Source organism: Rattus norvegicus, chromosome 6 (assembly GCF_036323735.1).
Source record: "Rattus norvegicus strain BN/NHsdMcwi chromosome 6, GRCr8, whole genome shotgun sequence".
NCBI classification, from domain to species: Eukaryota; Metazoa; Chordata; class Mammalia; order Rodentia; family Muridae; genus Rattus; species Rattus norvegicus.
Window position 1 is genome coordinate 12,065,298 of NC_086024.1, and position 24,481 is coordinate 12,089,778.

At 44.7% G+C, this 24,481-nt stretch overlaps 1 long non-coding RNA gene across 1 annotated transcript; it reads left to right on the forward strand.

Moving 5' to 3' along the window:
* The first annotated feature begins 1,165 nt into the window (after positions 1-1,165).
* On the forward strand, positions 1,166-24,481 carry LOC134479305 (uncharacterized). Its single transcript, XR_010052444.1, has 3 exons — positions 1,166-1,559; positions 23,500-23,627; positions 24,275-24,481. It is a non-coding gene; the product is annotated as an uncharacterized LOC134479305 (long non-coding RNA).

A 24,481-nucleotide genomic window follows, 5' to 3' on the forward strand; every position in this document is an offset into this window, starting at 1 on the left:
ACACACACACACACACACACATATATATAATATATATAATTTATTACATATAAAATATGTATGAATAAGTAATTTTTAAAGAAGAGAGCCAGACCTGAAAATTGTGGTTTTATCTTTATTCCATTATAGTAAGTTTTAAATTTCACAGTTCCTTCAATGACCCACAAATCTCCTGAGGATATTTCCCAATCTCTATATATTTGTGTAATTTCTCATTGCTATTAATTTATAGTTATATTGTCCTATAATCTGATAAAATGAATAAATTATTCCAATTATTTCATATTAGGTAAATATTGATTTATGGCCTAGACTCTGGTTTATTTTGCAGAGGCTCCTGTAGGCTGCTGGGACAAATGTATACTCTGTGTCTCTATCTTGTTAATTCTTTCATTTATTTTGAGACAGTATTTCATGTAGCTCAGGATACAGGTAGTTTTTATGACATTTTGTTTGTACTGTATCTTTCCAGTTAGATGAACACCCCAATCAATCTAGATTCTGGATCTTTTTGTATGTTTGATTTCCTTACCATTTAACACAAATACTACTATTTCTTAAATATCTGCTTTTGTTGGCCCTGGGGGATACATACAGATAGTACTTGGGCATGTCTAGTCCCATCTGATGTGGGAAACAGTCTTTTGGCACATCAGTAGTCTTGCCACTTTAGGGGTACATCTCTGTAATCCCAGCACCAAGGAGCAGAGGCAGGAAGATGAGGGGTTCAAGGTCAGCTGGAGATACACGGCAAAGTCTTACTGCAAAGAACGAATACATCTAGCAAATAGGCAAGTTCCTTGCTTCCTACGTAATCAGCGTACAGCCTGGAGGAGCCAATCACTGCCTGAGGTCACATACCACGCAATTGCCAAAGATGTAATGTGAAAGAGAGCCATGGCTTCCAAATCCACGGGTGTCACCTGCTGTGGCGTGGACATCCCTGTGTCGGTGACTTAATTCCCATGACTCCATGTGCCCCGGAGGTGAGTCCTTTAAGAGGTGACCAGCTCTCAGGGGCCCTGACTTTTTGAATGAATTTACACTGTTAATTGAGAGAGTAGACTGATGTCTCTGGAGCAGCTTCCTGTTTAAAGGATTAGCACGGCTCCTTTTCTCCACCCCCACCTCTCTGTTTGCACACCTCCACCTGCACCCTTGCCCTCTCCCTCGTCCCTGCTGGAATGATACGGCAAGAAGACGCAGGCTCCTCAGCTTTGAGCTTTCCAGCCTCCAGAACTGTAAGAAAGAATCTGTATTTTCAAATAAATGACTCGGTCTTGCATATCCTGTTACAGCAACATAAAACAGACCAAGACACCAGCCCAGTACGCTAAGGCCCATGACCCCAGCAGCGCCCCATGCACCCCTCCAATCAGCAGGAGGCCAGCTGTTCTGATTTGCTTGGCTTTTGTAATTAATGTTCCCCAGGAGATTCAAGGGCATCCAGCCCCACGAGGTCAAAGAACAAGGATTCGGGAACCACTTTTGAGACAAGGCTGCATAAAAGGACAACCGACTCTCTCTCCCTGTGCTTGGAGCAAGATCTCTAGGGAAAGGTAGGAGGGTGCCCTGCCTGCTGCTTCCACACCTGCTCTCGTGCCCCTGTCATCTGGCCTGAAAAGAGAAAGGGATACAAAAATTGTTTAATACCCATGAATGAACTTCAGTACAAGTATCTCAAAGTAAACTCTCGTGGTTATTATTCTAAATCCAGAGGTAATAGTGGAGGCCTTTGAGCTACACGCACCAGTCCCCCCAGAATGCCCCACACCCATTAAAAGCAGCCTTATTAAAAACAGCAGCTACTGGGCGTGCTTAGAAATGACTCTTCTCCAGTAAATAACTTGGAATGTTTTTATTTTAGGATATCAAAGGGAGTCTGGACCACATTATAGCTAATTGACTACATATTTCCGTGAGCAGAAATGAAGCTGTATTTTAGTTAGAAGGATAGCAACCACAACGTCTTTAATGCTGGTTACCAGCTTTTGGAAAAGGAGGAGGGGAATAGAAGTGGGGGAGTGCAAGATGTAAGTGGTGCATGAAATTTCAGCCTCACTCTGAACTCTGAATGTTACTTCTAGGTCTAGAGGGAGAGGAGGAGGTCTATGACATGAGAGCATTTGGGCCTGACACGGGGACAGCAGCCTTGGGGCTATGGTGCCCCACTTAGTAGGTCCATTGCCGATAGACACATTCTTCGGGACAGTTCTCACCCTTGCCCTCCTCCTCCCTCCAGCTCTCCCCTTCTTCCTCCCGTCCACCTCCCCTCCCCAGCTCCTTCTTCCCCTCTCCCTGCCCCTAAATGGAAACCGGCTACAGCCTGCTAGTGCTGGGGAACAATGGATTTTGAGCATTGAGCACCCTTAAAAGGCAAGAAGCAAGTAGGTAGTTCTTTCTCTTTGTGGTTTTCATAATTGCTTTGTGTCCCACGGTAATTGGGCTTAATAAGCATTACTTACTTTATGACCCAACCAATCTTTTCTGGGCTTAGCTGAAGTTGTGGGGGATGAGGGAACAGAGACTCCGGGGAAGCCCCCTTGCCTGTAACCCCCTCATTGCTCCCCAGGCCTCAGGGGAGGGGCTGCCAGTGAAGCCACACCTAACTTCCCCACCCCAGCAGGCTGGTGTCCTCTGTTTACTTTGTTGGGGCGGTCATCACTTAGTTGGGAACGTCTTGAACGCTGACTGTGGGTGGCCTTGATTAAATGCTCTAGGAAGGAAAGACAAGAGAGAAATCTTAATTATCCAGAACCCTTGGACAGAAAGGATGTCAGTGGAGACTTCCCACGTAACCAAGAATTCTTTCTGATTCTCAGCTTTCAACTTCTAATTTTTACTATTTCAGATGGAAAATTAAGCCAAATGAATCACATCCTTCCTTGGGTTCTTAAACAATGGACATAATTCAAAGGCTTCTACCTAGGTTTTAAAAGGATAGTTTATCACATTGACTTGTAATATGAAGATGACCTCCCCGTTTGCAGAGACACGAAAGCTGATTTATTTTTATATTAAGTGACCCAGATTTGTGTGTGTGTGTGTGTGTGTGTGTGTGTGTGGTGTGTGTGTGTGTGTGTGTATGATGTGTGTGTGTGTATGATGTGTGTGTATGTGGTGTGTGTGTATGATGTGTGTGTGTGTATGATGTGTGTGTATGGTGTGTGTGTATGATGTGTGCATGTGTGTATGATGTGTGTGTGTGTGTATGATGTGTGTGTGTGGTGTGTGTGTGTATGTGTGTGTGTATGATGTGTGTGTGTATATGGTGTGTGTGTATGGTGTGTGTGTGTATGGTGTGTGTGTGTGTGTGTATGGTGTGTGTGTGTGTATGATGTGTGTGTGTATATATGGTATGTGTGTATGGTGTGTGTGTGTGTATGGTGTGTGTGTGTGTGTATGGTGTGTGTGTGTGTGTGTGTGTGTGTGTGTGTGTGGTGTGTGTGTGTGTCCTTCAGTGATTTTTTTACAGTCTTTCTGAAAATCTCTATCATGGCCTCAACACACCTGCCATCAGCCATTTCTTTCCCATCCTGATGTACAGCTTCTGTGGACATTAGAACAGTTAAGCTCTCTACCCCGTGTTGGCAGGGTTTGACGGTGGATACAGGGACAGAAAGTAGGGCATATACGTGTCCCACCAAGCTTCTTAATGCTTGCCAACTGTCTGTATAGGAACTTTGTCAGAAAGCTGACTTTGAGAAAACTGAGAGATTATTTATTGTAGCTTCTCTGGGAAGATTGATCCAAAAACTCAGATGGGGTGTGCCTGGACTCTTTACTTCTCTGTTGCTGAGATAAAACACTATGACAAAGGCAACTTACAGGAGCGAAAAGCGAGTTTATTTGGGCTTATGGTTCATCGTAGCAGGAAAGATGGTGGCCGTGGACATGTGGTAGAAACAGATGAGAGCTCACATTTCAAACACCGAGCAGGAAGCAGAGAGCAAATTAGGAATGTAGCCTGGCTTTTAAACCTTGAACCCGCACACAGTGATTTACTTCCTACAGCAAAGCCACACCTAAGACCCCAAACTGCGCCACTAACTAGGGACCAAGTGTTCAGATGCCTGAGACATGCGGGGCACTTCATTCAAACCACAGGAGGTCAGCAATAGAGCAGCAGCCATGCATGTTGAAACCTGGGGTTCAAACTCCAACATCATTTAAAAAGAGCAAAGGTAAGGCAGTAAGGTGAGATATAATTTATAAGAATTTCTGTTTTTCTAATGATGAATCTGATATGTACCAATTTCTTAAATAACCAAATTTTACACATACGTACAATGTTGCAAAGAAATCCCTTCCCATTCCCCTCTTCTCTTGCCACCCTATATAAGAATTCATGAACAGTATACAGGTGTGTTTGCTATTCACATATGGGCATGTTGTGACTTTTAAGAGCATAAATTAGGATCTGCTCATGTCTTACAACTTCATATTTCTTTTTTTTTTTTTTTTTTTTGGTTCTTTTTTTTCGGAGCTGGGGACCGAACCCAGGGCCTTGCGCTTCCTAGGTAAGCGCTCTACCACTGAGCTAAATCCCCAGCCCCAACTTCATATTTCAATATACTAATCTACCTTAAATATTTTGTGTATCAGCTTATTTTTAGTTAATTACTTTTAGCTACAACTTAGTATTCCATTAAAGAAGTTCCACAATTTACTTAAACAGGGTTTTCCTCCCTCCCCTCCCCTCCTCTTCCTTTCCCCATCCCCTTCCTTGCTCTCTTTGTCTGACTGCCACTGCCTCTCTGCTCTTTGGCTGTCTTGAAGTGAGCACCTTTCTTCCCCATATCCTTCTACTCCTATACTCTGCCTCAGACCTAAAACAATGTAGCCAACTGAACAGCAAAGCAGTCTCTGAAACTATACGTCCACAGCTGTCTTCTTCCCTTAAGTTCATTCTCTGTGTATCTTGTCACAATGTCAGATCCCTGACTAACATGGCTTCAGTGCGTTCCCTGCCTGATGGCTGGGCATATGCAGGAACACTGCTGATTTCTTGCAATGCTAACAGTTTCCCCCGCTGCTTCTGTGAATTCCCTCACTTGTTTCTCTCAGAGTTTCAAGTGTATTTTCATATTACATAGAATTTTCCACCCTCTTGCAATACATATGACTTTGATTGGTTCCCTCGCTTCTATGCTTTTTTAAACAGAGGCCCTCTGTCTGCCTGGACTAGTCACTAACTCCTGGGAGCAAGGAGAGCCTTTTACTCACCCTCCTAGTATTACAGGTACAGGTCACTACACCCAAAATTATATTGGCTGTTTTAATCTGATTGTATTGGCTTCAGTTCCCCCCCCCCCAACCCCAAGAAAGAATGTCGATCAAAAGGAATCATAGCAGATAATCTTGTTTTGCTGATTTTGTTTGGTTGACTTTGGGTTTTTGTTGTTGCTGTAGCTGTTGTTTCTAGACAGTTTCTCTGGAACTCACTCCGTAAACCAGGCTGGCCTCTAACTCAGAGATTTCCCTGCCTCTGCCTCCAGGGCTGGGATTTAAGGTGTGCACCATCACCTGGCTTGTTTTGTTGCTCTTAATGGTAACATTTCCATCGGTTTTCTGTTGATTGTGATGTCGAGTCATAACGTGACTCGGGTCACATGTTCCGGTCATACAGTGGAAGGATTCTAGTATTCTAGTATTTTTTACAAAAGCATCAAGAACTTCGCTATATGCAGCCTGCTTCCTAGGTTGTGTGAGACCTGAAGCAAGATTCCTTAGCGCCCTCCTGTATACAATGAAAATGGTAGATAGGCCTTGGAACATTGGGTGATAGAGGCCTGAGTGGGAAGACGCATACGAACATGTCAGAGCTCCCATTACACAGTAAGTGCAAAAACAAACGTCCCCGCAAGTGTTACTTTACCATGGATAAATGGTCAAACGTATTACATCCTCATTATCTATCTTTGAAGGCAACCATGGCTGTTCCCCCTTGACTATTCATACAGTGAGTTATACTAATAGGTTTTCTGAAATTGAATCAGCCTGAAATGAGTCCCACTTTGTCATAGTGGATTAATGGACTCCGTTTGTTAATAGTTTAATTAGATTTTTTTACATTATGCTTAAAAACAAGATTACTCTGTTGTTTAGCGGTGCCAGGTGTGTATGAGTATGTTCAAATTTGTGCAGTGAATGATGTATATGTCAACGTTCTGCTGCTGTGAAGAGATACTATAAACACAGCAACTCCCATAAAAGAAAGCATTTAATTGGGACTTGCTTATAATTTCATAGTCCATTACCGTCTTGGCAGGCAGACATGGTGCTGGAGAAAGAGCTGAAGGAAGGCAGCGGGAAGAGAATGCCCCTGGGCCTGGCTTGGACTTTTAAAACCCCAAAGCCCACCCAGTGACACATTTCCTCCAGCAAGGCCACACCTCCTAATTGTTTCAAATAGTGCCTCTCCCTAACATTCCAATCTCTGAGCCTATGGGGCCATTCTGCTTCAACCCACCACTGTTTGTGTGTCTGATGTATGTACAATGAGTATTTGTAGTATCAAGAAGCATGAGGAGTAAGACTACTTTTGTAGGCAGTCAGGGTTCCAGGCCCAAGGAAAATTAAAGTATCTGTATGTCCCGGCAGAACCAACAGACAGCTCCCGAAGAACTGAAGTTTGATAACAAACTATCTGATTGATGAGCTCTGACTCATCAAGATGGGGGGGTGATCACCAGCTCTGGTTCTTTTCACTTCCTGGCTCACCCTCCCCTGTGTCTTTTTACCCCACCTATCCAGCAACCAATCAATATTTCCTAAACCACAGGTTCAAGCTAAATAGTAAGGCTCGTCCCAAATCCATGCCTTCTTTATATGCAGTAGGAGCCAGTCAGACTCCCTCCCTGGGTCTCCAGTATGGCTTAGCAACCCTCCCCACAAGGAAGCTGTCTCTGCACTGCTCAGTGGGCCTCGCTTGTATGCTCTTCTGTCATTGCTCTTCATGGTCACAAGCCACTGGCTCAGGGCAACTCTGCAACAGTGATGGAAACAAATCTCCTTAGTGTCACACAAAACACAGGACACAACAGAACTAACTCAACAAGGCAACTTCTTGTGAAAGGGGCTCTCCATGACCAACCATACTACAAAGCACACAGGGTCAGGAACTCTACTCCCTGTCTTTCCCCACTGCCTAGGTCGAATAGCACAAGTTTTTGAGATTGGCTAGTTTTAAAATAGCAGCAAAGAAAATGAAGAAAAGGGCAATGGGGTGGAGATTGCTTTAGGCCATCAAGTTCTAGTAGTTCAGAGGGGCCTTTGTGTGAACGAACATTTTTCTAAATGAGGGATGTTGTAAGATTTGACACCCACTGTATAAAAGTGTGATCCATGTACCCTTTGATAGATGAAACGAACTCAAAATGTTTCTCACGGTGGCTGTCAAGGAAGCACACAAGAGTGTGGGTCATGTATGTATGAAGGCACGTCTGTGTTTATGTGTAGTGTGTAGTGTGCCTGATCCCTGGGAAGGCAGGGTACCAAGGCTGTGCTGGCTTCATGCAATGAGTAGATTTTTACCTTATGCGCTGGATAAGTTAAATCACAAAAAGAACATTTCTTCCTCAAAGGTTTAAAATTAGTAACTTGTTGAGTGATCTGAGACTAAGTAGTCCATGGCAGCCCTGTCAATTTCTTCCACAAATTGCGTTTAAAAAAAAAAATCTGAGTCAATTTTAGTAAGAATGTCTTTGAAAATCATCCATTCATTCTTGTGTATTAGAAAATTAGAAACAGCTGTTTTGGATATAATATCAAATAATAGTGCAGTATATTAAAAAGCTGTCCTCAAGTTAGTATGAAGAAAAAGAGAAGAGTTGAGAAGCAATTTTGGCAACACCGTGAAATGGTCTGAGGGGAACAGGTCTCCCTGGGGGACTGCTTCATCTTTGACAAATAAAACTAGAGAAATACGTGTTCGGTGTATTTACCAAGGCTACATAAGCGATAATTAAGCACTCCAAAGTGAATATGATCCTGATCGGGGGATTAAATTCTTCCAACATGGCGGCTCTTGCTTTCCTCAGCCCTGCTCATTCTGGACAGTGCACATGCGCAGATGGGACCCAAGGGCATCCTGCGCTCTGGTCTTGTGGAATCAGAAAGATTTCACAGAGAGGCTACGTGAAAAGGGAGAAAAGGTCCCTAAAGACGGAATGAACTCTGTGAGTGCCTGCCTGGACAAAAGATGGGGCACGGGCTCTGTCTGCTCTGCTGGGTGGGAAGGTAAACAGGCTCCAGAGGGAGAGCACTGGGCCTGTGTCCTTCCTCGATGCACTCTTCTGTGGGCCTCTCTTCTTCCACTCTGAGCTTGAGAAGATGCTACAATAGGATGTGCACAGGGGCACAAGCATTCCCGGGCCCTTATGAATGCTGTCTTCCTTAACTTCTCAGAGTCTCTTCCTTGGCTTTGGTTTTCCCAGAACCCAGGAAGCTCTGCTCTTGGGCTACACACTGGTGACTGTTCCACCCAGACATAATGGGCCACTTCTTGAACATGGAGGCCGGAAGATCAATCCTAAACTCTCAAAGAGTTTAGACAGGGACATGAAAATCCCGTTCTCAAAGGCGACAGTCCAGTTACTTTGTGTTGCTGTTGTTTCCAGAGAATGTGTCTGTCCCAGGTCCTCTGGAGAACCTTAAAATGAAATGGGCTTTATTTGGTCGGCTTTGCAGTCAATCGGAGCCATAAGCACTGCACGGGACGTCGTACCTGGAGAAAGGAGTCCCTGGATCCTGTTGAGAGGATGCGGTGGGCACAGCAAGTTGTGCTGGTTGGTTTTATATTAACTTGTCTGGGACACCAGGAGTACAATGCTAAGCTGTGGGTCTTCCTGACTGCTCATGGCAGGCTCGCTTGCTCTGCGATTCCTCAGACTGTTCTCTAGGGATGTTTCTGAAACTGTTCTGGGTTTCCAGCGATCACATGTGGTAGGGGAAAGAGGTTTTAGAGCCAAGCAAGCCTTGATTCAAACTTGCAAACATGCCAAGCTTTCCGTAACCTTGAACTGGTTCTGAAACATTTCTGAGCTGATATTCCATCGTGTGCAAAGTCGGTCTAGAAGATGGACTTTGCACAGTTATCGGGAGGACAAAAGACAGTGCACAGGGTGTCTGCCATGCTGCAGTGGTAATTCCTAGGTCCGGCTCATGGTTTTTAAAAGTATAAAGTGAAAGATCCAGGGACCTCCTGGATGATGTCTCACACTAAGACTACAGTGTCCTCTGCCTCTGCCATTGAAAGGGAAACCGAGTTTGGGATCAGAATGAAAACCACCCAACACTCTAATACTGGGGATGGCGCTAGAGATTATGAACTGCAGCCACGAGAAGCAGAACGTTCTGCAGACATTTGCTTACTATCTATTGGCACAGAACTACTGCTCCATTCCATCCAGAGAATCTGGACTTGGAATCCGTGCGTTCAGACGTTTCCATTATTCTCTTGGAGTACACAGAGGTTGATCCTTACCCTCCCACTTTCAGGCAGTAGGCACCCAGCAGAGAGCATCACAGTTGTGTGTGTTTAATGGCCCTCTCTGCAAGGGAAGGGCTGCAAATTGGTTGACCCTCCTCCAATAGAGAAACAAGCTCCAGTTCCCCTCCCCTTGATTCCGAGCCACCCGGCAGAGTGCAATGGAAGGGAAGTTATGCTAGTTCCAATCCCATGGAGATACCATGACACTACATGGAGAACAAGAGGACCCAGCCAAGTCAGCCATCCAGGCAGTCCAGTTAAAGACCCAGGAATGTGAGAAAATCTGTCCTGGCCTCCCAACCAGAGCAGCCGTGGCTGAGCACCACCGAACAGTTCCAGTCAACACCTGGTTGAATAGAAGAATCCTTTGACGGACAGCAGAGGGTGTGTGACCCCAAAACAATGAAATACAAAATGGCTACTATTTTGAGACACAGAATGTAGTTTTGTTTATTTTTTTTCAATACCAATAAATGACCCTGAAGTAAAATTTTGCCCTTAGAAGTGCCTGTGTTAGGGCCCACACAGCCCTAAGAATTTGAAATGACTCAGTACCTTGGACCCTTTCTTACACTGAGATTATACATGACCAGGGCTATTTTCCCTGCTCACCATCTGAGTCGCAAGGGTGGGTATGTAGTAATGACACCCAAAGGCTGCCTCTCTGATTCAAATAGAAACTGACTAGTCAACTCCAACCTTTTGCCCTTGGTCATCATTTTAAAATATGCACTAGTAAGGCCATGGAGAGGAGAAAGAATGTCATGTGGAAAGACAGTGAAGAGGCAGCTTCAGATTGGTTGGTACCTAGTCAGAAGTTAGGCTAAAATCAAATCCTTCTTGTGAAGAAATGATCTAACCTTTAGCCACACTTAAGAAATGTTGCCCATTGTTCAGTCCAACCCCACCTTAGAGGATAAGTCAAGACAAGCAGTGAATGGGCCAACAGAGCTCCTTTCTTTCCAGTTCATTTCTGACACCAGCTTCATAGATTTACTCATTCAGTTAGGAAGCATTAAGTGTTAAAGTGCAGGAAAAACTAAGAAATATACTTTAGTGAAATATATACTTCACCTTCTTGGAACACAAAATAAGGTACCTGTTTCAATAAAAGGTCACATCTCCATCCCAAGGATAAGGATTTTCTGTCTTGATGCATTCACGGAGCTTGCACATTCACTTAAAGCAGTGGTTCCCAACCTTCCTATGGCTGTGGCCCTTTAATACACTTCCTCATGCCATAGAGACCCCCAACCATAAAATTATTTTGTTGCTACTTCATAACTGTAATTTTGCTACTATTGTAAATTGTAATGTAAATGTCTGACATGCTGGGTGTGTGACATGTGACTCCCAAAGAGCTCTTGAGCTGTGTGTTTAACCACTCATTTAAAGAAAGTCCATCCTGTCTGTCTGCTGGGAAAAAGCCACTCCCCACCTAACAATGTTGCTCATTTCTTCACAGTGAAACTGCTAATATCAGGGAATCTATTGAAATCTTTTGCCAAAATAAATGGGGCTGTATGTGTAGTAGAGTGATACAATACTTGCCTAGCATGCGTGAGGTCTCTAGTACTGTGAAGGGGGAGGGAGGGAGGAGGAGAAGGAGGAGAGAGGGAGGAGGAGGAGGAGGAGGAGGAGGAGGAGGAGTACTTTAAGAATCACCACTGAATGTGAGGCTCGCTAACAATTTGGCTGTCATCTTCTAGTAGAAAGAGAATAAAAATACCTTGCTCCTCCTCTCCTTCCTATTCCCCATCCCCATGTTATATATTACCTTTGGTGCTTTAGATATCAGCAAGATTTTTAGGTAAATATTTTTATATACCCAAATCCTCTCCACCTATGATAGCCATGGAACCCGTTACCAGGCAGTAGGCCTCTTCCATGAGCAACCAATTAGATTGCAAGAGAGGAGAGGAAGTCCCTCCCCCAGGTTGGCTTCACTTCCTGGCCCATCATTAACCACTGGCCCCCACCCCTTCTCTATCGAACAAAGTTTCTCCAGTGATACGTTGCCCTTGTACATGGCCACTTCAGGACAATAAAACAATTATCTGTCAACCTTGGAGAGGTCATTCACACACCGAACTGGTTAAGAACAAAAGAGTCATGAATTTTTGGTACAACTGTAGAACCGTAGAACCAGGACAGACTCCAAGACCACGGAGTCCAGTCTCCTCAGCATATACACAAGGAAACAGGCCTGGAGGCATAACCAGGCTGGGAAAATGGACCAGCATCTAGAAGTTGAGGCCAAGTCCTCAACCCAAACCTCTCCCTTCACATTTTCATATACCTGCCCCGCTCTGCCTCTAATCCTACTGAAAAACACTTGAATAATTTTGAAGGCTTTTTTTTTTTTCAAAAAAAAAAAAAAAGAAGAAGAAAGAAACATTTCTTGTTAGCCAAGGCAGGCTCTGACAGAGCTTGGCAGCTGGAGAGTGTCTTTCTAAATCTGGAAACACCACATCTCTTTTGAAATTGGGAGAAACAATTTGTACCTCTTAAATGTGAGGAGATGTATTTCTTTGTGTGAACAAAATAACTTGAGCAGAATTGTTCAAAGTAAATATTGGGTAAAACCGTCCACAAAGTAAGAGATAGTGAACATGTCAGAACTGTTTTCAATGAGAAGATAAAGCAGGAAAATTAATTTCCATTTGAAAATACTTTCTCCAAATTTTCTCTGGGGAAAAAATGTATATAAAAGGATTCGTGTGTCATAAAAAATGACTATCCAATTATTTGATAAAGAAAATAAGTTAAAACAAGCTTAAGAGAAATTATTTACCCGATTGCACAGTATTTGCAATATTACCCTCTGGGATTGTAACTGAGGTCCCCAAGTGCACACTGTGATTATTCACATACATAAATGATGGAAAGGTGGTAATGTCATGTGTGAAGGGACACCTAAGGTCCACATTGATTCCTGTTTATTTTTAAAATGCTTATGGCAGGTCACATTGCACTTATTTCTGGGCATAGAAGGTATAGAAACATCTAATTCTCACAGTCCAGTGGAGGAAGACAGGCTGATGAACTGGTGGGAACAGTAAGCCAGGCCCTGGGAGGGGAAAGTGTACACACCCTGAGGAGGAGATGCCACTTGGGGAAATGTGGGAGGGATCTGGGGTTAAAAAGTGTATGAGCGAGTGTCTAAAGACAATATGGGAGGGCAGGGATGAATATGAGAAATGAAAAGATAACACTGAGTCGCTGTCTTGGCGACTGGTTGGAAGGAGGTCTGTGAGTCATCGTCCTAGTTTGCTTTCCATTGCTGTGATAAACACCATGCCCCAGGGGTTAGTCCACCTTACACAGCCTGATCGACAGAAGCCACGGCAGGGCTCAAGCAGGGAAGGAACGTTGAGGCAGGAACTGAAGCAGAAGCCACAGAAAAGCACTGCTTCCTGTTTGCTTTTTTATAGAACCCAGACCCACTTGCCCATGGGTGGCAATGGGTTAATCTGAAATACAACAAGCATTAAGTAAGAAAACGCCCTTGTAGGCTTGCCTTCAGGAAGGTCTGATGGAAGCATTTTCTCAGTTCACATTTCTTCTTCCCAGATGACTCCTGCTTGTAACAAGTTGGCAAAAATGTAACCAGCCCAGGTGGCAATGGAACAGCTCCCCAGGGCCACATCCTAACTGCGTGCTTAGGCGGGTAGCAGGAGCAACGTGTGCCAATACCCCAAAGGGGAGTACTTCATACACATGACTCACTCCCAGTCTGGCCAGCCCTACCTGAGGAAACCAGCACATTGACCAACAAGGTGCTTCCAGAGACCTGAAATCCACGACACAGGATGACCTGTGACCTTCCGCAACATCGTTTCTCAGAGACTACACTCTGGGTAGTTATTTTGTTACCACTCTGCTTAGCAACAAGATTTTCTCTCACATGATCAATCTTTGGGCTCTGTGCCTTCATTTTTGTTTTAATACTGGATGTTTGGTCTGGATGGCTGAATCACACAAAAAAGTAAGGAAACTAGGAGAAAGGTTATTTGTGGTAGTTTGAATATGCTTGGCCCAGAGAGTGGCACTATTTGGAGGTGTGGCCTTGTGGGAGGAAGTGTGTCACTGTCGGGGTGGGCTGCCTGGAAGCCTGATTGTCTCACAGCAATAGAAACCCTAACTAAGACACTAATGAACTTGAGTTTGGCCTGGTGTCTTAGTAACTCTACTGTTCTAGTGCTATGAAGAGACATCATAACCACAGCAACTCTTACAAAGGACAACATTTCATGGGGCTGGCTTACAGTTTAAAGATTCAGTCCATTATCATCATGGTGGGAAGCATGGAGACACGCAGGCAGGTATAGTGCTGGAGACGGGGCTGACAGCTCTACATCTGGATCTGCAGGAAGCCGAAGTGACCGTGTGCCACACTAGGCCTCACTTGAGCCCATGAGACCTTAAAACCCACCCCTACAGTGACACACTTCCTCCCACAAGGCCACACCCACTCCAGCAAAGCCATACCACCTAGTAGCACTACTCCCCATGAACTGAGCATTCAAAGGGGTGAGTCTATAGCGCCATTCCTTTTCGAGAACTGTAGATACTGTTTTATTTATAAGTTGCTACATCTGACAGAGCAGAATATGTTCCTACCGACCTCATGAGAAAGATACAGTTTCTACAAAGTCAGGGGCTGGCTCTAGATATATAATGGACTTTTTGCACAGAAAGTTGGGGTTTGTTTTGGGTGTTTTTTTTTTTCTGAACTAATAAGAAAATAAACAGCTTCTGCCTGGAGCAAACCTGTGAAACTGAGCCTTCAGTGGAATTTGTCTTGGTTGTCTATGAGGCTTGAGGTTTGAATGAGACATCCTGCACAGTTTCTAGCCTTTGAATGTCTGTTCCTCGCTTGGTAACATTGTTTGGAAAGTTTCAAGGGGTCTGCGGTTGGAGAAAGTTTAAGACTGGAAGAGGGGGGCTGGGGATTTAGCTCAGTGGTAGAGCGCTTACCTAGGAAGCGCAAGGCCCTGGGTTGGGTCCCCAGCTCCGAAAAAAAAAGAACCAAAAAAAAAAAAAAAAAAAAAGACTGGAAGAGGGCTTTGGGAGTCTAAAGACTCATACCATGTCAAGTTCACTCTCTCTGCCTCCTGTTTGGGGTTCAAAACGTGGGTCCTCTGCCTCTACTCCAATCGCCCCAGCTCTGCTATTATTGACTGCCCCTCTCCAGCTGTAAGCCCAAATAAACACGTCCTTCAATGAGCTGACTTGTCATGGTGTCCCATCAGAGCAACAGAAAGGTAAGACAGTATCTCTAGTCTATCTCCCTCTCAGTGGCCAAGCCCTCCCTTCTCTCCTCACAGCAGCTTCCTGGGTAACTTCCTGCAGTCTACAAATAACCGACGTAGAACGAGGTAAAACAATTCACCTAACCATCTCCTGGCATTACTGCCACCGCCTTACTGTGGAAAGAAATAGTTTCACAGGGCTTCTCTGCAGAGCTTTACAAAGTGTTAGGCAGGGAGAGTGTCTTAGTTAAGGTTTTACTGCTGTGAACAGACACCATGGAAACTCTTATAAGGATAACATTTAATTGAGGCTGACTTGCAGGTTCAGAGATTCAGTCTATGATCATCAAGGTGGGAGGGAGAATGACTGAATTTAGGCAGGCATGGTACAGGCAGAGCTAAGAGTTCTACATCTTCATCGGAAGGCCACTAGTGGGAGACTGACTTCCAGGAAGCTAGGACTAGGGTATTAAAGCCCACACCCACAGTGACACACCTATTCCAACAAGACCACGCCTCCAAATAGTGCTACACCCTGGGCCAAGCATATACAAGCCATCACAGAGAGCATGCTTGCACTGAGGGCTTTCTTGTTTTTTTAATGTTCACCAGAGTGTGTCATGGTGCTGCAGGTTATGCCACACTGGATCAAAGGCCACTGGCACTGGATGCATAAGATGCTGGGAAGAAACTTGGGTCCAATAGGTGCTGGGACACTGGACACTGGTTCACAAGGGGCATGGTGACTTCTCTCTGCCCTGGGCTTTAACTCAGGGCCTGCTGAAGGGATCACCCAAAACTGACAAGCAACGATGAAATTAAAAAGAAAATATAATGTGTTATCTCACTTAATCCTCCTGAGTCTTATGAAAGCAGACTGTAATTGCCCTAATTAAAGCAGTAATTCCATTTACAGCTTCTCCCACAAACAGCACCCCCTTGCCTGGTGATACCATGCTCCCCCAAATGCCTTTCCCTTCTGCTGTGTTTTCATTGCTGTCTGGGGTGCTCACCACCCAGAACTGCTTTTAAAGATTTATTATTTTATTTTATTTTATATGTGTAAGTCTTTGCCTACATTTATGTCTGTGTACCCTGTGCATACCTGGTGCCCCCGGAAGTCAGGAAAAGTTGTCAGATCTCCCGAAACTGGAGTTACAGATGGTTGTGAGCCACCATGTGGGTGCTGGGAACTGAACCCAGGTCCTCTGGAAGGACAGTCTGTTGCCGAGCCATCTCTCCAGTCCTAGGAACTTCTTTGTTTATTTTGACATAGGGTCTCACTATGTATCCCTGACTGGCTTGGAATTCAATATGTACACCAGACTGGCTAGCTTTGAACTCAAAGATCCACATGTGTCTACCTGCCTGCCTGGTGCTGGAATTAAAGGCGTGTTAAAGGCATGTGCTACCACACCCAGCCGCAGCTGCCTCTGCCTCTGCCTCTGCCTCTGCCTCTGCCTCTGCCTCTGCCTCTGCCTCTGCCTCTGCCTCTGCCTCCTCCTCCTCCCTCCCCCTCTGCCTCCTTCCCTTCTCATCCTCCTCTCCCCTCCTCCCCCCCTCCCCGTTTTGAAACACAGTCACATTACCTGCAGTGTGTGTGTGTATGTCCCCACTCTGCTGGCAGTGGTAATTCAGGCCCTTTCCGCTCTTGCCCTTACAACACTCTACTTGGATATCTCACAGGTCCCTAATATGTCTAAAGCAGAATGGAGAATTGACTGAGCCCCAGTCACCCACCATTGCCAGGACAAAGAAACCTGACTTTTAGACAGTGCTCCTCTATGGTTCCTCTGTGTCAACCCCCAAGTGGCCTCTTAGCCTCCATTCCCAACATCATCTCTCTGCATGGGCATAAACATCACTCCCCCATGAGCCAGCATACTCACTCTGTCTCTTTGAAGCCACAGTTCACTGGTGAGCTTGAGCAGTTTTATAAAATACAAATAGCACCAAGCCACTCCCTTCCTAAACAGACTACACTGGCTTAAGGCCCTGGGATGGTCCCTACCTTTCACATAGGTCGTCTGAGATTCAGGCAGCATCCAGCCCTTGCATGGCTTCTGAGTCTCATGTCGCCCACTGTATCCACCACTATCAATACTCCTGCTTCCACCGCTCCGTTTCTGACCCCTTGGAAATTCAAAGGTCCAGGTACCTGGGGACATTTATCTCTGGTATCTCAGAGGGGACCCACGTCTAAAGGGCCACACTTGGTCACTGACTGGTTTAAGCAGAAATGTAGCTTGATGGGATTCCTACTTTACACTTGGGCAGTGGGATTAATCTCTTACTGTGCGGTCTAGTTTTCCTCTCCTTTAATCTGAATGAGAGCTCGTGGCTACTCCAGGAGGCTGGAGGCTGGAGGCTAGAGGCTGCATTTCCGAGATCGCCAGTCTTCGGTACGTGACACTGCTGCTAAGACCACATAAAGTCGCCCTCTGACCTCCACATATGCACTCATGCCCACACCCATATTGCCTGCACACAACCATAACAGTACATGTTTACTTAAATTTGTCCTGCTTATTAATTGGCTTAGCCCTCTCAAGGACTGTGTAAGTGTTATTGATCCTGCCACTGTGGATGAGGAAAGGGAGACATGAAGGGACGGGTGTGTAACCTGCCTAAAGCCAAGTTATAGAGCCAGGGTTTGAGTACCATGTGATTCAAGGCTGACATCCTTTAAGGACCATACAGGAAAGCTTGCTCAGTACATTTAATGAATATATAAAAGCTATACAGGGCTGGAGAGATGGCTCAGTGGTTAAGAGCACTAACTGCTCTTCCAAAGGTCCTGAGTTCAAATCCCAGCAACCACATGGTGGCTCATGACCATCTGTAATGAGATCTGATGCCCTCTTCTGGTGTGTCTGAAGACAGCTACAGTGTACTCATATATAATAAATAAATAAATTTAAAAAAAAAAAAAGCTATACAGCCAGAGGAAGAGGCAGGCAAGTCTCTGTAAGTTCCAGGCCAGCCAGGGTTATACTGTGTGTGTGTGTGTGGTGTGTGTGTGTGTGTGTGTGTCTGTGTGTGTATGTGTGTGTCTGTGTCTGTGTGTGTCTGTGTGTGTGTCTGTGTGTGTGTCTGTGTATGTGTGTGTCTGTGTGTGTGTCTGTGTGTGTGTCTGTGTATGTGTCTGTGTATGTGTCGTGTGTGTGTCTGTGTGTGTCTGTGTATGTGTCTGTGTGTATATGTGTGTGTCTGTGTCTGTGTGTGTCTGTGTGTGTGTCTGTATGTGTCTGTGTATGTGTGTGTCTGTGTGTGTGTCTGTGTGTGTGTCTGTGTGTGTGTCTGTGTATGTGTCGTGTGTGTGTCTGTGTGTGTCTGTGTGTGTGTGGTGTGTGTATGTGTGTGTATGTGTGTGTATGTGTGTCTGTGTGTATGTGTGTGTCTGTGTGTGTGTCTGTGTGTGTGTCTGTGTGTGTCTGTGTATGTGTCTGTGTATGTGTCTGTGTATGTGTCTGTGTATGTGTCTGTGTATGTGTGTGTCTGTGTGTGTCTGTGTGTGTCTGTGTATGTGTCTGTGTGTGTATATGTGTGTATGTGTGTGTATGTGTGTCTGTGTGTCTGTGTGTGTGTGTGTGTGTGTGTGTGTGTGTGTGTGTGTGTGTGTGTGTGTGTGTGTGTAAGCTGAATTTACTCTTTATAACCCTGATGTTCAGCCTCCCTGTTGTGTGATACTTTCAGGTACAATAGGAACTACCCTCCAGCTTGTGAGGCACCACTGAGGCGGGCTGCCTCTCTTGCTCTGTGAGCTCCGAAGACATGAACTCTATTTCTCTGGTTTTCTGTCTTACACCAGTTTCCTTCTGAAGCTGGCTTGTATCCTAATCTTGTAGTGGTCAGAACTGCATGGTTCTTCATTGTTACCCAATGAAAGAGGAAAAGGGGCTCCCTCTTCTCTCCCAGAAGAGAGAAGGAAGGCTTCCTGAAACTGTATGCCACACACAACTCTCAGGCATGTTCAGTGGGACAGTAGCAACCATTTGCCCATTCTCAAACCAGTTCATGCTAAGGCAGTAGTAGAATTATTGTTAAATCTACCAAGCCATTCCCAAAACTTGGAAGACGGACAGCAATGCCCAGCACACTTCAACGGTACATTTATGTGTTTTTCATCTGTTCTTGTTTCTGGGCTTCACTTCTTTATGCTGGGGTTGACGCTAATAGCGGTATTAGCTACTAATGAACTCCTGATATCCATATGAGCTGTCTGTGAGACAAATGGGAAGATTTAAACACAGTGTAAATCCGAGTTGGCATTATTGATGGCTGTGCTGCTGGTGTAGATGGAGCTTACTTGTCAGGGCCAGGACTGCAAAGGTGTGTGGACTTGGTACCTATCAACCCATCAGTTCCAACTCTCCAGACTCCTCAGACTTCATGCTGCATTGATCCTGCCCAAAGCAACTTCTTCCTGGTATTTGTCTTAGGGTTTCCACTGCTGCGAAGAGACACCGTGACCAAGGCAACTCTTATAAAGGACAACATTTAATTGGGGCTGCCTTACAGGTTCTGAGGTTCAGTCCATTATCATCAAGGTAGGAAAGATGGCATCGTCCAGGCAGGCATGGTGTTGGAGGAGCTGAGAGTTCTACATCTTCATACAAAGGAAGCCAAAAGAAGACTGTCTTACTGGCCGCTAGGAGGAGGGTCTCAAAGCCCAACCTCACAGTGATACCTTCCTCCAACAAGGCCACACCTCCTAACAGTGCTACACCCTATGGACCAAGCATATTCAAACCACCACATTCCACTCCCTGGCCCCATGTTTGTTTAAACACTTAAATCTATAGAGACCATACCTAGCCATAGCATAATGCAGAACACATTTAGTACAACTTTAAAAGTCCCACAGTCTATCTGTAGCAGTCTCAACAATGTTAAAAGTCCAAAGTTCAAAATCTCTTCTGAGATTCATCTAATCACTTAACTGTAATCCCCCATAAAATCAAAATAAAAAAGCAGATCACATATCTCCAATATAACAGGATATGTATTCATTATTATTCCAAAATGTCGTAGTGAGGAAATACTGAACCAAAGCAAGACTGAAAATCATCTGGACAAACTCCAAACTCAAGGCTCTCTTCAGATCTCCAACTCCTTTTATCTTTGTTCACTGCAACATAATTCTTTCTCTTTGGCTACTCCCACTCCCTGTAGGCGTCTTTCCTGGGCAGGTATCCCACAGCTCTGGAACCTCTGACGTCTTGGGGTACTCAAGGCAACTTCAACTTTACAGCTTTTTGTTCCAGTGTCTGGGATCCACACATGATCTTCTGGGCTCCTCCAAAGGGTTAGGTCATTTCCCCAACACTTCTCTCTGTAGCACCTCTGGTTGACTCCAATGCACTGCTGCTGCTGCTCTTGGTGATCATCCACCACATGCCATCTCCAATGCACTGGAGTCTTCCACTGCAACTAGGCTTCACCAATGGTCTCTCATAGGCTCCCTTCATGGTGCCAAGCCTCAGTCTTAGTTCTGGGTCCTCAACTGCAACTGAGGCTGCACCTTTACCAATGACCTTCTCTGGTCTCTCACAGTGCCAAGCCTCAGTTGCCCTTCATGACCCCTTCAGGCCTTCAAAACCAGTACCACCTGGGGTGACTCTTACCCATTACCAAGTAAAGCTGCAGCATGAGGTACAACCTTGGCTATCTCTGGAACACAGATTCTTTGTGTTCTCAGAAAACACTTCCCAGAAGATTTCACCTCAGTGATACTGGTCTCTTCTCAATCACCACTAATTTCTTTGCTCCAGCTTACCAACAGCTGTCCCAGTAACCTCTTCTATTCTTGACTCTAAGGTCAGAACCACATGGCTGAAGCTGCTGAGTTCTGCTGTTTGCTGTGGCTGGAACATGGCCCCCTTGTTCTATTACATCATCACCAGCTTTCTGTTTTCCAACTCTGTCACTGCCTAAGTTTGGTTGTCCTGAACCTTGCTTTGTAGACAGACATTGAACTCTAATTCCAGATTTTTTTTTTAAAAAATCCAACAGAAAACAATAACCAGGTAATAACACCTATCATGACATCACTATTCCTTGTTCAACTGCAAACACAAACAATAAGCTTAGCTGGGTGGGATCCTGCCCTGAGATCATCACTCCCTCAATCTGTTCATCTCTGTGAATACAGGATTCAGCTCCATTTCATTTCCTGGTTTCCCCTTATTACTTGAACCATACATTTTGTATTTTTCTTTTCTAAGCTTGCTACACTTGATCAAAGTGCTCCTCAGGAGAGTAAACCAGAGGATAAAGTCTATGCTGGGCTTTTCTGAGACTTCCTTGACCAATGCAATTAATCTGAGTCTCTTCACCTTAGCCTTAGCCTCAGGCAGACTCTTCAGAGAGGGGCAAAAAGCAGCCACATTCACTAAAATACCACAAGAGCAGTCTCTAGGCTACATACTAACATTCTTCTCTTAACCCTCTTCAGCCAGACCTCCACAGTTCCAATCACGCTCTGCACCAATGTCTTTCATATTCCTACTAGGAATCCTACTAGGATGGTCCTTCAAATCCCACTTAAAGTATTTCACTGCTTTCCAAATCCAAGTTTGCAAAATTCACAATTCTCCAAACACAAACGTGGTCAAGCCTATCCCAACAATACCCCTGTCCCTGGTACCAACTTCTATTTTAGTTAGGGTTTCATTGCTATGAATACACACCATGACCAAGGCAACTCTTATAAAGACAACATTTAATGGGGGGTGGCTTACGGGTTCTGAGGGTCAATCCATTATCACCATGGCAGGAAGCATGGCAGCATCCAGGCAGGCATGGTGCTGGAGGAGTTGAAAGTTCTACATTTTCATTCAAAGGAAGCCAGGAAAAGACTGTCTCACTGGTAGCTAGGAGGACATCTCAAAGCCCACCCCCACAGTGACACTTCCTCCAACAAGGCCATACCTCTAACAGTACCACTCCCTATTGGCCAAGCATATTCAAACCACTACAGTATCCCAGCTGACTCATTCAGACATCCTACATCCTGAATTCCCAAGTCACTTCCCCTTGCTACCACCCCACTGCTGAATCTCCTTCCTGGCACTGTCACTCTGAGGTCAGTTCAACCCTACTTGCCTCTCACAAGTTTGTGATTCTCACTTCATCTCTCTGAACTCCAACTCTGCCTTCAGTCAAACAAGGGGCAAAGGATAGTTAATCTCTAAAACAGCTTTAAGCTTTAATTTCTTAACGTTCTGTGGATTACAGTCAGCAAAGCATTTCAGAGGAATGTGAAGCTTTGAAGGAAGTCATTTGGAGGCCAAAGGATTTTCCTTTCAAAGATAGACCTACCTACATGTGCATGTGCTCGTGCACCCATGCTTGCACACACACGCACAACTACAACACATAAATACACATATAATGCAACATTCAAATACGTACATACATATACACAAACACAAACACACACGTACATACACACAAACGCACACACAAACATACACATACACACACATATACAAGCACATACATAGACACAAACACATACACACTATACTGGCTAGTTTTGTGTGTCAACTTGACATAAGCTGGAGTTATCACAGAAAAAGGAGCCTCAATTGTGGAAATGCCTCCATGAGACCCAGCTGTAAGGCATTTTCTCAATTAGTGATCAAGGGGGAGGACCCAGCCCATTGTGGGTTGTGCCATCCCTGGGCTGGTGGTCTTGGGTTCTATAAGAGAGCAAGCTGAGCAAGTCAGGGGAAATAAGCCAGTAAAAAACATCCTTCCATGACCTCTGCATCAGCTCCTGCTTCCTGACCCACTTGAGTTCCTCCCCAACTTGCTTCTTAGTCATGATGTTTGTGCAGGAATAGAAACCCTGACTAAGACACACGGAAACGCACATATACACACAAACACATATATATATATATATATATATATATACACACAAATGCACACGCAAACATGTACACACATACACACAAATACATAGACACAAGCACATGTACACACACACACACACGTTACACTGACAGTCTACAGTGAACATCTCATCTAGAACAAGAACATCTAATAAAACAGTAAGGTGTGGGTTGGGGATTTAGCTCAGTGGTAGAACGCTTGCCTAGCAAGCGCAAGGCCCTGGGTTCAGTCCTCAGCTCTGAGAAAAAAACAAAACAAAACAAAATAGTAAGGTGTTCATACTCAGCATGGACTGGCAGTTGCTGAGTGAGGCAGGGAGACCAGAATGTTAAGCATATCCAGGTTTGGCAGAGTTGAGACTCTCCTTGGTAGTGGAGCATGGTCACTGCTGTGTATATGACCCTCATGGACATGAACCAAAATCCAAGGGGACCTCTGAAAAGATCATGCTGACCTCCCAATGGCAAGGAGACAGCTGCCTCTGGACTGGGCCTCGTTCTGCTTTTTTCCCCCTCCTCATTTCAGCTAGGCCTCAAAAACACAAAGGCTATCATCCAACAAGAAATCTGTTTCTGTTGTATTATCTTGGCTGCCTAGGAGACTTCTTTTGGCAGGCTCTCTGTCGATTTGTCCAAGCCTGGGGCCTCTCCTTCCTGGAGTTTCCATCACCTTGTTTGAAGAAAAAGGATCTAAGCAGCATTATGTGCTGTCAGAGAGGTGATTTGTTCTTTCAGACGAGGGTCAAACCATGACCTGAGCAGGCCAGGCAAGCTCCACATCACCGAGCTGTGTCCCTATCCCACTGTCACCTGAAGTCCTTCTGTTCCTTCTTTTCCTCTTTGTCTCCAGCAGACAGCAGCAATCCTGCCCAGGAAGAGAAGAAGAGCAATCCCAACGGCAGGAACAGCAATAAAGATAATTTCAGCATGAGCTCTGGTGTTGCTGCTGACGCTTTTGACTCCCAGGCACGAGACCAGGTATTTAATATATTAGGTCAGTTGTTACTAGGAATGACCAATGCTAACATGCCATATGATAATGTACAAAGGCATTAAATGACTTCATACCTATAAAACACTCTACGTACCAAGAACCTACACTGTGTTGTTATATACCTAACAATGTTTTCAAAAATGTATAAATAAAAATGTTTCCAGTAATTTATAAGGATGAGTCAACAAACTATCATAGATGTTAACACACCTTTCTCCTAAACTAGATAAAATTAACAAGGCTAAGTATATAGAGGACTTATAATAATAAAATATTACATCAACTCTATATAAATATTACATATACATTGCTCTGAAATATGAAAACAGTTATTATAATTAATCATTTATTAATTCATAAGGAGTAAATTTTAAAGATTGATTATATTTTTATTTGTATATAAACTGTGCATGTGTGCCTTTGTGTGTGTGTGTGTGTGTGTGTGTGTCTGAAGTGTGGTGATTTGAATAGGTACTACAGCCCCCATAGACTCATGTGTAAATGTTTGGCCCATAGGGAGTGGCACTATTAGGGGGTGTGACCTTGTTGGAGTGGGTGTGGCCTTGTTGGAGTGGGTGTGGCCTTGTTGGTGTGGGTGTGGTCTTATTGAAGGAAATGTGTCCCTTTAAAGTTTCTTATGTTCAAGCTATGCCCAGTGTGGCTCGTAGCCTCCTTCTGCTGTCTACAGATCAAGACGTAGAACTCTCAGCTTCTCCAGCACCATGCCTGCCTGCACACTGCCATGCTGTCGACCAAGAAGATAATGGACTGAACCTCTGAAACTGTTAGCCAGCCCCAATTACATGTTTTCTTTTATAATAAAGAATACCTTGCCGTG